Source organism: Podarcis raffonei, chromosome 17 (assembly GCF_027172205.1).
Source record: "Podarcis raffonei isolate rPodRaf1 chromosome 17, rPodRaf1.pri, whole genome shotgun sequence".
In the NCBI taxonomy this organism is placed as follows: domain Eukaryota; kingdom Metazoa; phylum Chordata; class Lepidosauria; order Squamata; family Lacertidae; genus Podarcis; species Podarcis raffonei.
Genome location: NC_070618.1, coordinates 34,378,894 through 34,389,634, shown reverse-complemented (window position 1 = coordinate 34,389,634; position 10,741 = coordinate 34,378,894). Strand labels below are relative to the sequence as shown.

Sequence of the window (10,741 nt, the reverse complement as noted above, 5' to 3'; positions counted from 1 at the left end):
TAATTTGCGCCCCCTAACCCGTGGATTTTAGCACTCGAGTGCGAGCGCGCCCCCCCCAGATGTTGCGGCCGGTGCGGCTGGCCCCCCCTGCACCCCCCACGCTACGCCACTGGGGCTGGGGGCGAGCGAAGGAGCCAAAGACCCCCCCAAAGGCTCAGCAGGAATTTATTAAATTTATTGTTTGCGGAGCCCCCGCGGGCCGAGGCAGCCGAAGCCCCCTCCCCTCGGGCGCCTCCCCGCCCCCTCCTCTCCTTGGGCTGTAGGTGGAGCCCGCGCTCCGAGGCGCTCCAGATCCGGGCTTGGCGAGCGCCTCTCCTCCTCCCGGCCGGGTCCGGGGGCTTCCAGCCGAGCTCCGTCCTCGCCCCCCCCCCCGCGGCTGAGACTTGCGCTGAGAGCCGGAGCCAGCGGCGCCCCCTTCCGCCGGGAGACCCTCGCCCGCCCGCCGGCTTCCTCTCGGAGGGTTTTGGGGAGGGCAGGGCGCGTCGAGGCCCCTCGGAGCTCTCCTCCCTCCCAGTCGGCAGAAGCAGCCGCCACCTGTGGCTGGGCCGAGGGGATGGCGTCGGCGTCGGGGTGCGGAGGCTGCCGGTGCCCGGCCAGGCGTTGGTGGCGGCGCTGCTGCAGCGGCTGCTCCTCCTGCGAGCAGTGAGTGGAGCGCAGCCGCAGCGGCGGCGGCGGGGGGTGGGGTGGGTGCGCGCTAGGGCGCAAGGCTGGTGGTGGCGGCGGGGAGCCCGGCGGAGGAAGGAACTTGTCCCTTCCCTCTGGACTCGCGCCCCCCCCAGACGTTGCGCCCGGTGCGGCCGGCACCCCTGGCACCCCCCACGCTACGCCACTGGACACGGGTGGCGCTGTGGGTTAAACCACAGAGCCTAGGACTTGCAGATCAGACATTGCTTGGTCCCTGCTCCTGCCAACCTAGCAGTTCGTCAAAGTGCAAGTAGATAAATAGGTACCGCTTGGCGGGATGGTAAACGGCGTTTCCGTGCGCTGCTCTGGTTCGCTAGAAGCGGCTTAGTCATGCTGGCCACATGACCCGAAAGCTGTACACCGGCTCCCTTGGCCTATAGAGCGAGATGAGCGCCGCAACCCCAGAGTTGGCCACGACTGGACCTAATGGCCAGGGGTCCCTTTACCTTTAAGGTTAAGGATATTACATCAAAGTCATCAGCTGCAATCTGAATGACAGGCATTTGACCTTTAAAATGACTTTTTCCTCCTCTCACACACATGCCCACCTCCCAGGACACTTACAGCACTTCTCTGGAATATCTGCATGTTTGTACTTCAGACCCACACACCAGCAATAAGTTTTTGGGACTGCAATCTGTTATCCAGTGACTGCCACCAGCTTTCCTCTGCGGCTCTTCACCTTTGGAAGAGAAACTGCCAAACACTTAAAGACTACCTGGTTCCAGGTTCACAAAGTTAGGGCAAGTTGGGTTCCATTCTCTGTCCAGCTGCAAAATGCCCTGATTTTATTCCCCCTGAATAAACTGGAGGAATCAACAGAACAGGACGATTATCATGGTCCGGTTCACGGGCGATCAAAGTCCCAGCTGGGGACGTCGGGACCGGGGGCAAGATGGCAGGGTGGGAGCAGGAACGGGAGTCCAGAAGCCAGGAGTTGGGAAGCCAAGAGTCCGAGGATCAGAGAGCTGGGAGTCAAGAAGCCAAGGTTCCAAGGGTCAGGAAGCAAGGAGTCACGAAGGCAGGGGTCCGAGGAGCAAGGAGTCACAAAGGCAGGGGAGCAAGGAGTCAAAGAACCAAACACAGCAAGGCAGGGAACATGTTGCTGTGGCAAAGAGCTGAAGGGAAATGCTGGCCTTATATCCCTTCCCAGCTCTCGCCACCAGGTGCTGTGAGTTACCAATCGTCCTCACCTGTGAGGCCACGCCTTGCCTCTCCAGAACAAACTTAGGAAAGCCCTAGTCCTGGTCACAGGGCCTGGCTCCTGCATGCACACCTGACAATGATGCCCACATGCTTTAACAGGGTATGTGGACCATGATATAAACAAATTCATTTCTGTTATTATCCTTGCGCTAGCCCATTGTTTATATCCTGCCTTTCAGGATACAATTCCTTCAAAGGCAGCTTATATTAAACTACATTTTTAAACTACCACAATAAACAACAGCAACATATAAAAAGTCATCCTTCCCACAGGGCACTTAATGGTAGAATGTGTCTGTCTTGGGAAGCAGACAGTCCAGATGGAATAGTTGCCAAGGTGGTCTTCACCTGCCTCCCTCCCTCTACTGGACTTCTTACACATTCAAAGCACATTTCCCCTCTCAAAGAATTCCGGGCACTGTAGTTTGTTTATTCTTACTATTAATAATAATAGTAGTAGTAGTAGTAGTAATAAAATTTGTATACAACCCTTCATCCAAAGATCACAAGGTGGTTCACAACATAAAAACACAAAATTAAAACACAAAATACATTAAAAAAACACTTTTAAAAGGCCATAGAATGTTATCAGCCCAAGGCCTGGTTATAGAGAAATGTATTTGCTTGCCGCCTAAAGGTATGTAATGAAGGTGCCAGGCAAGCTTTCCTGGGGAGAGTATCCTATAAGTAGGGAGCAACTGCAGAAAAGGCCCGCTCTTGTGTTGCTGCCTTTCGGACCTCTCATGCAGGGGACACACAAAGAAAGGCCTCGGATTATGATCACAGGGTCCAGATGTAGGGAGAGGTGGTCTTTGAAGCACAGGTGGCAACCATTTTGCACGGGGGAGTTCGTTCCTGGCTTCCCTGTGCATTGGTGGACGACACATAAATCCACTTCGCCCTGTTATGCTCCCATTCTGCCCTCTTCCAGATCCAAAAGGACCCAGGTGTCAGTGGTTGTGCATCAGTTGGGCACATGCAAAATGGTTGCTGCTTGTATTGTTAAGGGTTGCTGGGAATTGTAACTACAGCATGGAGAATTATTGGAGGGGGGAAATATGTTTCATGTGTGCTGTAAAGCTGTAGTGTTTACAAGCCCTGACTGTAGATAGCCCTGTGGTGTGGGGAAAAGTCCAACTGGAGCAGGTTCTGAGGTGGTCTTCATAGGAACGTAAGACAAGATTCCTGGATCAGGCCTATGGCCCATCCAGCCCAGCATTCTGTTCTTCCTGTAGTTGATTAGATGCCAGTGGGAAGCCTGCACACTGGGCATGAACGCAACAGGAATCTGCCCACCTGTGATTCCTATCAACTGGTAATCTTCATTTGTCTCCCCATTCTTTACAAGGCTCCAAAAACGTATTGAGAGAGACTTGAGCTCACTGAATCTTCAAGGAAAACTGGCTCTAGTGGAAAACTCAGGAATCGGGACAGCTGCAACGAAAACAGGAAGCTGAGTAGGCATTTATCTGTCTGTCATAACACTAAGGCATGAGGCCATCCAGTGAAATGGATGAGCAGTAGATTCAGGAAGGGAACAAGAAAGTACTTTTTCACACAATTTATGATTCACTTATGCAATTTGCTGCCATGAGATGTGGGGTTGGCTTAGGCTTAGATACAAAAAGGCTAGACAAGTTTATGCAGACAACATGTGCGGCTTTATCAGCAGGTATTAGTCATGATAGGTGCTTAACAACAGCTTATATCTGAACACTAGATGCTAAGGGATTAGCAAAGGGTTGGGCTGTTGCCTTCTTGCCCTGACTGGGGACTACCTGGAAGCTGGCCACTGCTGGAAGCAGGATGTTAAAGCAGAAGGAACTGTGGTCTGATCCAGCAGGGCTGTATGCACTCTAGTCAACATCCCCTTAGAAAGACAACATCTGTGCCTTTAACAAATGTGCAGATATAGTGAATTTTGGATTGTGCGGCAGTAGCAGCACCATCGCAGAAAAAGCCAACTATAAAGTAACTTGCTTTGCCCTCAAAAGGAATATGGCATTCTACTCAGATTTGTGATGGTGCAGTTTTAATAAAAACATACTTGTCTGCCCATCACTCGTCCCTACAGGCTTTTCATGTCCCCACTTTGGGGAGCCCTGAATTATGCAATGCAAGAGTTGGTAAACAAGAGCAGGTGGTTCTGGTTTTTCTGATTGTCATGCAAATTTATACAGCTCCGAAAGCAGATGCCAGGAATATTTCAGTGACTCTGGAATGGATCACTTGTAGTTTCCCATATGTCATTGGGATGAGATAGAGGAATTCTGTGAAGCCATGGACAAGGGACTCACTTCACTTGGCCAAAAAAAAAAGCTTCCAGATTTGGCCCACGTGTAAGGCTTAATTTGAACCAGGGCTGAGCCCAAGACATGTGCGTAGTTTCAGTGCTTTATTTCAGACAGTAGAATTTGTTTCAAAATCTAGTTCTGGGTTTATCATTTTTCCTGGAACTCAATTTCTCTGCTGCTGCAGACAGCCTGCCTCAATGTCTTGACTGCATACTTCCAGCCTACCAGATTTTCAGACATAAAAGAATCTGATATGCAAAATTATCTAGGTTGGAGAAAAACAGAAGTGTTACAGGGCTGAACTTAACTTGGCAGCAAAAGGACAGAGTTCTTTGTTTGAAGACTGCCAAACAGTAACATCTGACTAGCTGGCTTGAAAGCACTATTTATAGCTTCCTTTCCTGGCTTGGCGTAAGTGATGGCTATATAAACACTTTTTTTGTTTATTGTTTTGTTATTGGTTCCCTCACCTCTTCCTTGTTATGTTTGCCAGCGTATTCAATTCTGTGCCAGGCTGGGGCACACAGCACAGCCAGGGTTCCATCTCCAGTTAGGATGACACGAGGGCACAGTCAGAGCCTAAGAAGTGCTGAGATAAATAAAAAAGCGAAGAAAAACAGGACATTGCAAAATCTGAGATATAAACAGTGCCATGCACTTCAGTGAAAAGCACATAGGGCAGAATTACTGGGTTGGCGTGCTCTCTTGTCATCAATGGTTTTGTTTCTAGACCACCTGTCATCAGACGATTGCAAGGAAGAATACCACAATATAAGAGCTTCTCAGAGCCCAGTAAGCAAGGAAAACTTGCTGGGTGCCCATGTGGGGGAGGACATATAAATGGTTTCTCCGCTCTCCATTTATTTATTCATTCCCCTCCACCCCACATAAGGTTGCAATGGTGTTATTTAAATTGAGCTCAAGTTGTGGGTTCACTGTATCGTTTTCTTAGGAACTACAACTAATCCAGAATGCAGCAGCTAGACTGGTGACTGGGAGCGGCCGCCGAGACCATATAACACCGGTCTTGAAAGACCTACACTGACTCCCAGTACGTTTCCGAGCACAATTCAAAGTGTTGGTGCTGACCTTTAAAGCCCTAAACGGCCTCAGTCCAGTATACCTGAAGGAGTGTCTCCACCCCCATCGTTCAGCCCGGACACTGAGGTCCAGTGCCAAGGGCCTTCTGGCGGTTCCCTCGCTGAGAGAAGCCAAGTTACAGAGAACCAGGCAGAGGGCCTTCTCAGTAGTAGCACCTGTGGAACGCCCTCCCACCAGATGTCAAAGAGAAAAACAACTACCAGACTTTTAGAAGACATCTGAAGGCAGCCCTCTTTAGGGAAGCTTTTAATGTTTAATAGGTTATTGTATTTTAATATTCTGTTGGAAGCCGCCCAGAGTGGCTGGGGAAACCCAGCCAGATGGGCGGGGTATAAATAAATTATTATGATCATGATTGTTGTTGCTGTTGTTGTTGTTGTTGTTGTTGTTATGTATTTTTGCTAGAAGAGTCATCCAGACTCAGTGATTCGTCAGTTTTTATTTTATCAAGAAGCCCTAGAACATCTCTTGTCACTTCTATTTGCCTCAATTCCTCAGACTTCCTTCTTGTGAAAGTTCAGGCCCAGGAATCTGCCCTATATGTTCTGCTGTGAAGACAGATGCAAAAAAACCCTTTAGCACACCTTTTACTCTGTTGTCATCTAAAGGTCCAACACCCCGCCCTAGCCAATCTCTTGCTACTAATGTATTTAAATGAATTTTTGTTGGTGGCATTCTTCATGTTTTTGTTTAGCAATGTGCTCCTCAAGTTCTTTTTTTAGCATCCCTTCAGGGGGTTTTAAAAGCAGATTTTCCAGCTGCACAAATTCTCTGTCAGACATCATGTCACACATGCACACATACACACAGTGTCAAATGAGCACACAGTATGCTTTGCTTACACCTGTGGCAGTTTCTTCATAGAAGTTAGTCATTCTTACTCTCATTCTCATCTACAGCAAAACCCAACTTACAAGTGCAAGGGCCACTTCCTGAAAATTATGTATCTATCTACTACTCTGCCTCATTAAACTTGTGCTGCCAAAATTGGTATGTCTCAAGCAGTCTTCTTGGCCCTGGAAGTACTTTTCTTCATCTGAAGTACACATTCTGGCTGAACTTCTAATATTGTGGCTAAGAGAGCTTTTGAGGAAAACAGAATGAATGCAATTTAGATTGTGAACATTTAGGAGGGAGAAATAAGTCTTATATAGCATAAGTACTGTGAGTCACCTTGCTCTCTAAGTTCAGAATGAGTACATATCTAAATAGCAACAAAAATGAAACAGGAAGCACGGACATAGCCAGGATTTTTGTTGCTGGGGCAGAACCTCATATTTGTATTGATTTGTATTGAGTTCGGGGGACAGCTGTCCCCTGCCCCCCACTGGCTACACCTCTGGCAGAAAGTGTGTAGCCTTGTGGAATCCTAGATCAACATACTACTTGACGATAGCACTGAAATGATTTTGGGAATGGTGCATCCTAAAGGGGTTTTTTTCTTTTTAAAAAAATGATATTTATTAAAGGTTTAATAGTTACAGGGGAAAAAAGAAACAATAAAAAGTTAAATAAAACAAAACAATACCTTACAGTACATCAAAGATGAAAAGAAAAACAAAAAACAATACAGCAAAACTACAAAAAAAACATTTAAAAAACACATCCAATATTTCCATATCTTTATCTTTCATTTACTTGTTTCATCGACCTCCTCGCACCTCCCTTTTTTGTATTCTAGTTCAATTATTTATTTCAGCAAATCCTTCCCATCTTTCTTGATTTTTGTTCTATAATTTATCTTACCACAATCTGACCTTAAATTTTTCACTTTGGCCCATTAACAATCTGTTTTTACTTCATTCTTTATAACATTTCTGCTAAAACCATATAACTTCATTCCAGCATCCTTCTAATATTCATTAATTTTACAATATTTCTGTAAATATACTTTAAATTTTTTCCAATCTTCTTCCACCGACTCTTCTCCCTGGTCTCGGATTCTGCTAGTCATTTCCGCCAATTCCATGTAGTCCATCAGCTTCATCTGCCATTCTTCCCGGGTGGGTAGATCTTGTGTCTTCTAGTGCTTTGCGATGAGTATTCTTGCTGCTGTTGTAGCATACATAAAGAAAGTTCTATCCTTCTTTGGCACCAATTGGCCGACCATGCCCAGGAGAAAGGCCTCTGGTTTCTTCAGGAAGGTATATTTAAATACCTTTTTCATTTCATTATAAATCATCTCCCAGAAATTCTTAATCCTTGGGCATGTCCACCAAAGGTGAAAGAATGTACCTTCAGTCTCCTTACATTTCCAACATTTATTATCGGGCAAATGGTAGATTTTTGCAAGCTTGACTGGTGTTATATACCACCTATAAATCATTTTCATTAGATTCTCTTTTAAGGCATTACATGCTGTAAACTTCATACCTGTGGTCCATAACTGTTCCCAGTCAGCCATCATAATGTTATGTCCAACATCTTGTGCCCATTTAATCATAGCAGATTTCACCGTTTCATCCTGAGTATTCCATTTCAACAGCAAGTTATACATTCTTGACAGATTCTTAACTTTGGGGGTCTAACAGTTCTGTTTCCAATTTTGATTTTTCCACCTGGAAGCCTAGTTTTTTGTCCAAATTATATGTCTCCATTATTTGATAATAATGGAGCCAGTCTCGCACTCTGTTTTTTAATTTTTCAAAACTCTGCAGTTTTAATCTATCTCCCTCTGGCTCCAGAATTTCCCAATACTTCGGCCATTTGGCCTCCATATTGAGTTTTTTCTGAGCCTTTGCTTCCATTGGTGACAGCCATCTCGGGGTTTTATTTTCTAACAAGTCCTTATATCTTATCCAGACATTAAACAATGCTTTTCTGACAATATGGTTTTTAAATGCTTTGTGTGCTTTAACCTTGTCATACCACAGATATGCATGCCAACCAAATACATTGTTGAAACCTTCCAAATCCAGCACATCAGTGTTTTCAAGAAGCATCCATTCTCTCAGCCAGCAAAAAGCGGCTGATTCATAGTAAAGTTTAAGGTCTGGCAGGGCAAATCCACCTCTTTCTTTAGCATCAGTTAATATCTTAAATTTTATACGAGGCTTCTTGCCCTGCCAGACAAATCTAGAGATATCTCTCTGCCACTTCTTGAAACAGACCATTTTGTCCAAAATTTGCAATGTTTGAAACATAAACAGCATCCTTGGCAATACATTCATTTTTATCACAGCAATTCGGCCTAACAGTGATAACTTAAGGTTTGACCATATTTCTAAGTCCCTTTTCACTTCAGTCCAACATTTTTCATAGTTATCCTTAAATAAATTCACGTTCTTAGCAGTCATGTTAACCCCTAAATATTTCACTTTCTTGACCAGTGTTAAACCTGTCTCCTTCTGAAACTTATCTGTCTCAATCACAGTTAGATTTTTCTCTAAAACCTTAGTTTTCGTCTTGTTCAACTTAAAGCCTGCTACCTGACCAAATTCTTGAATCAATTCTAGTACTCTTTTAGTACTAGATTCTGGCTCCTGTAAGGTCAATACCAAATCATCAGCAAATGCTTCCAATTTGTACTGTTTAGCTCCCACTTGTATACCTTTTACCGATTGGTCCCTTCTAATCATATTTAGCAAAACCTCCAGGACCGATATAAAAAGCAATGGAGAGATTGGGCAACCTTGTCGTGTTCTTTTCTCAATCTTAAATTCTTCCGTCACTATGTTATTCACAATTAATTTAACCTTCTGTTCTGAATAAATTGCACCTATACCATTTCCAAACCCTTGACCCACCCCATCCCCTGTAAATTCTTCTTCATAAAACTCCAAGAAATATTGTCAAAGGCTTTCTCCGCGTCCACAAATATCAAAACTGCTTTAGTATTAAACTTCACTTGTAATTTTTCTAAAATATTAATTATGTTCCTCGTGTTGTCAGACAAGTGTCTGCCCGGGAGAAAGCCCGCTTGATCTTTATGAATTTCTTCTACTAACACCTTTTTTTAATCTTTTGGCCAAAATATCTGCAAAATTTTTATAATCCACATTCAGCAGTGATATGGGGTGGTAGTTCTTAAGCTGTGTCTTTTCAGTTTCTATTTTCGGTATAAGTGTAATATAAGCTTCCTTCCACGACTCTGGTGCCCTTTTCCCTTCCAGTATTTCATTACAGACTTCCTTTAAAGGTTGTATTAACCATTATTTCAGAGATCTGTAGTATCTTGAAGTCAATCCATCCGGTCCTGGGGATTTACCCAATTGCATATTCTGAATGGCCCCTTCTATTTCCTGCTCCGTTATTTTATAGTTCAGCATTAACTTATTTTCCTGGGAGATTTTTTGTAATCCATTATGTTATGTACTGAGTTGAATAGGATCCAAACTGCAGCAGTCTGATTGGTCCTAGAACAATAGGATCCAAAAGGCAGCAGTCTGATTGGTCCTAGAACAATAGGATTCAGAATGCAGCAGTCTGAGTGGTCCTAGAACAATGCAGCAGTATGATTGGTTGGCAGGAACCACCCAATCATGCTCCAGATAGAAGTGAATCCACAACCTGATTGGCTTACAGTAGAATTCCGGAATTAGCCAATCATGTGCAGCCCATTGTGTAAATAATGTATATAAAGCAGATACCTTGAGGGGACATTCATTCATTCCTCCTCACCACTATGAGCTGAATAAAGAGCATGAAATCACTTTGCGACTCTGAGTCTATTTCACATTAATTTTCACAAATTTATCAATGTCCATTTCTTTCTGCGGCTCCTGTGTATATAGGTGCATCCTAAAGGGTTAATGCTGTAGCATAGAATATTGTAATGCCATATGCCTTAAGCCAGGGGTAGGCAAACTAAGGCCTGGGGGCCGGATCCGGCCCAATCACCTTCTCAATCTGGCCCGTGGACAGTCCGGGAATCAGCGTGTTTTTACATGAGTAGAATGTGCCCTTTTATTTAAAATGCATTTCTGGGTTATTTGTGGGGCATACAAATTTGTTCATATTCCCCCCCCCCCAAATATAGTCTGGACCCCCCCCCCACAAGGTCTGAGGGATAGTGGACCAGCCCCCTGCTGAAAAAGTTTGCTGACCCCTGCCTTAGGCAGTCCCCCCCCCCCGTTAGTTATCAACTGTTGTGTGTGTTTTAACTCTCAAGAGCAGCAAGCATGTTGTGTGCTATCCTGTCAGCTGAGGCCATGGAGCTCTCTTCCATTTCTCCCTCTGCTGCAACTAGATTGAATGCCCCCATCCCTGGTGGTTAAAGTCCCTGCAGGCAGAAAGCTAGCTAGAGAGCTGAGTGGGTGAGTACTTTTATTGCCTGTGTGCTCATCTTCTACTTGCAGGGAGTTTTTGCTTGTCTTGGTAGGGGGGAATTCAGCCAACCCTCGCACCCCCTCAACTTTCTATCAACTCCTGCCTAGGCAAGGAAGGCTCCCTCTCGCTCCCTGTGGTCCTCGCTTGACAGGACCGCAGGCCGAAGCCTCGTTGCCAGGGCAACACGC

At 45.2% G+C, this 10,741-nt stretch overlaps 1 long non-coding RNA gene across 1 annotated transcript; it reads right to left on the bottom strand.

Moving 5' to 3' along the window:
* Positions 1-2,393: 2,393 nt before the first annotated feature.
* On the bottom strand, positions 2,394-10,741 carry LOC128404940 (uncharacterized). The gene is made up of 3 exons (XR_008328201.1): positions 10,549-10,741; positions 4,655-4,773; positions 2,394-3,324 (listed from the first exon to the last, which is right to left on the bottom strand). It is a non-coding gene; the product is annotated as an uncharacterized LOC128404940 (long non-coding RNA).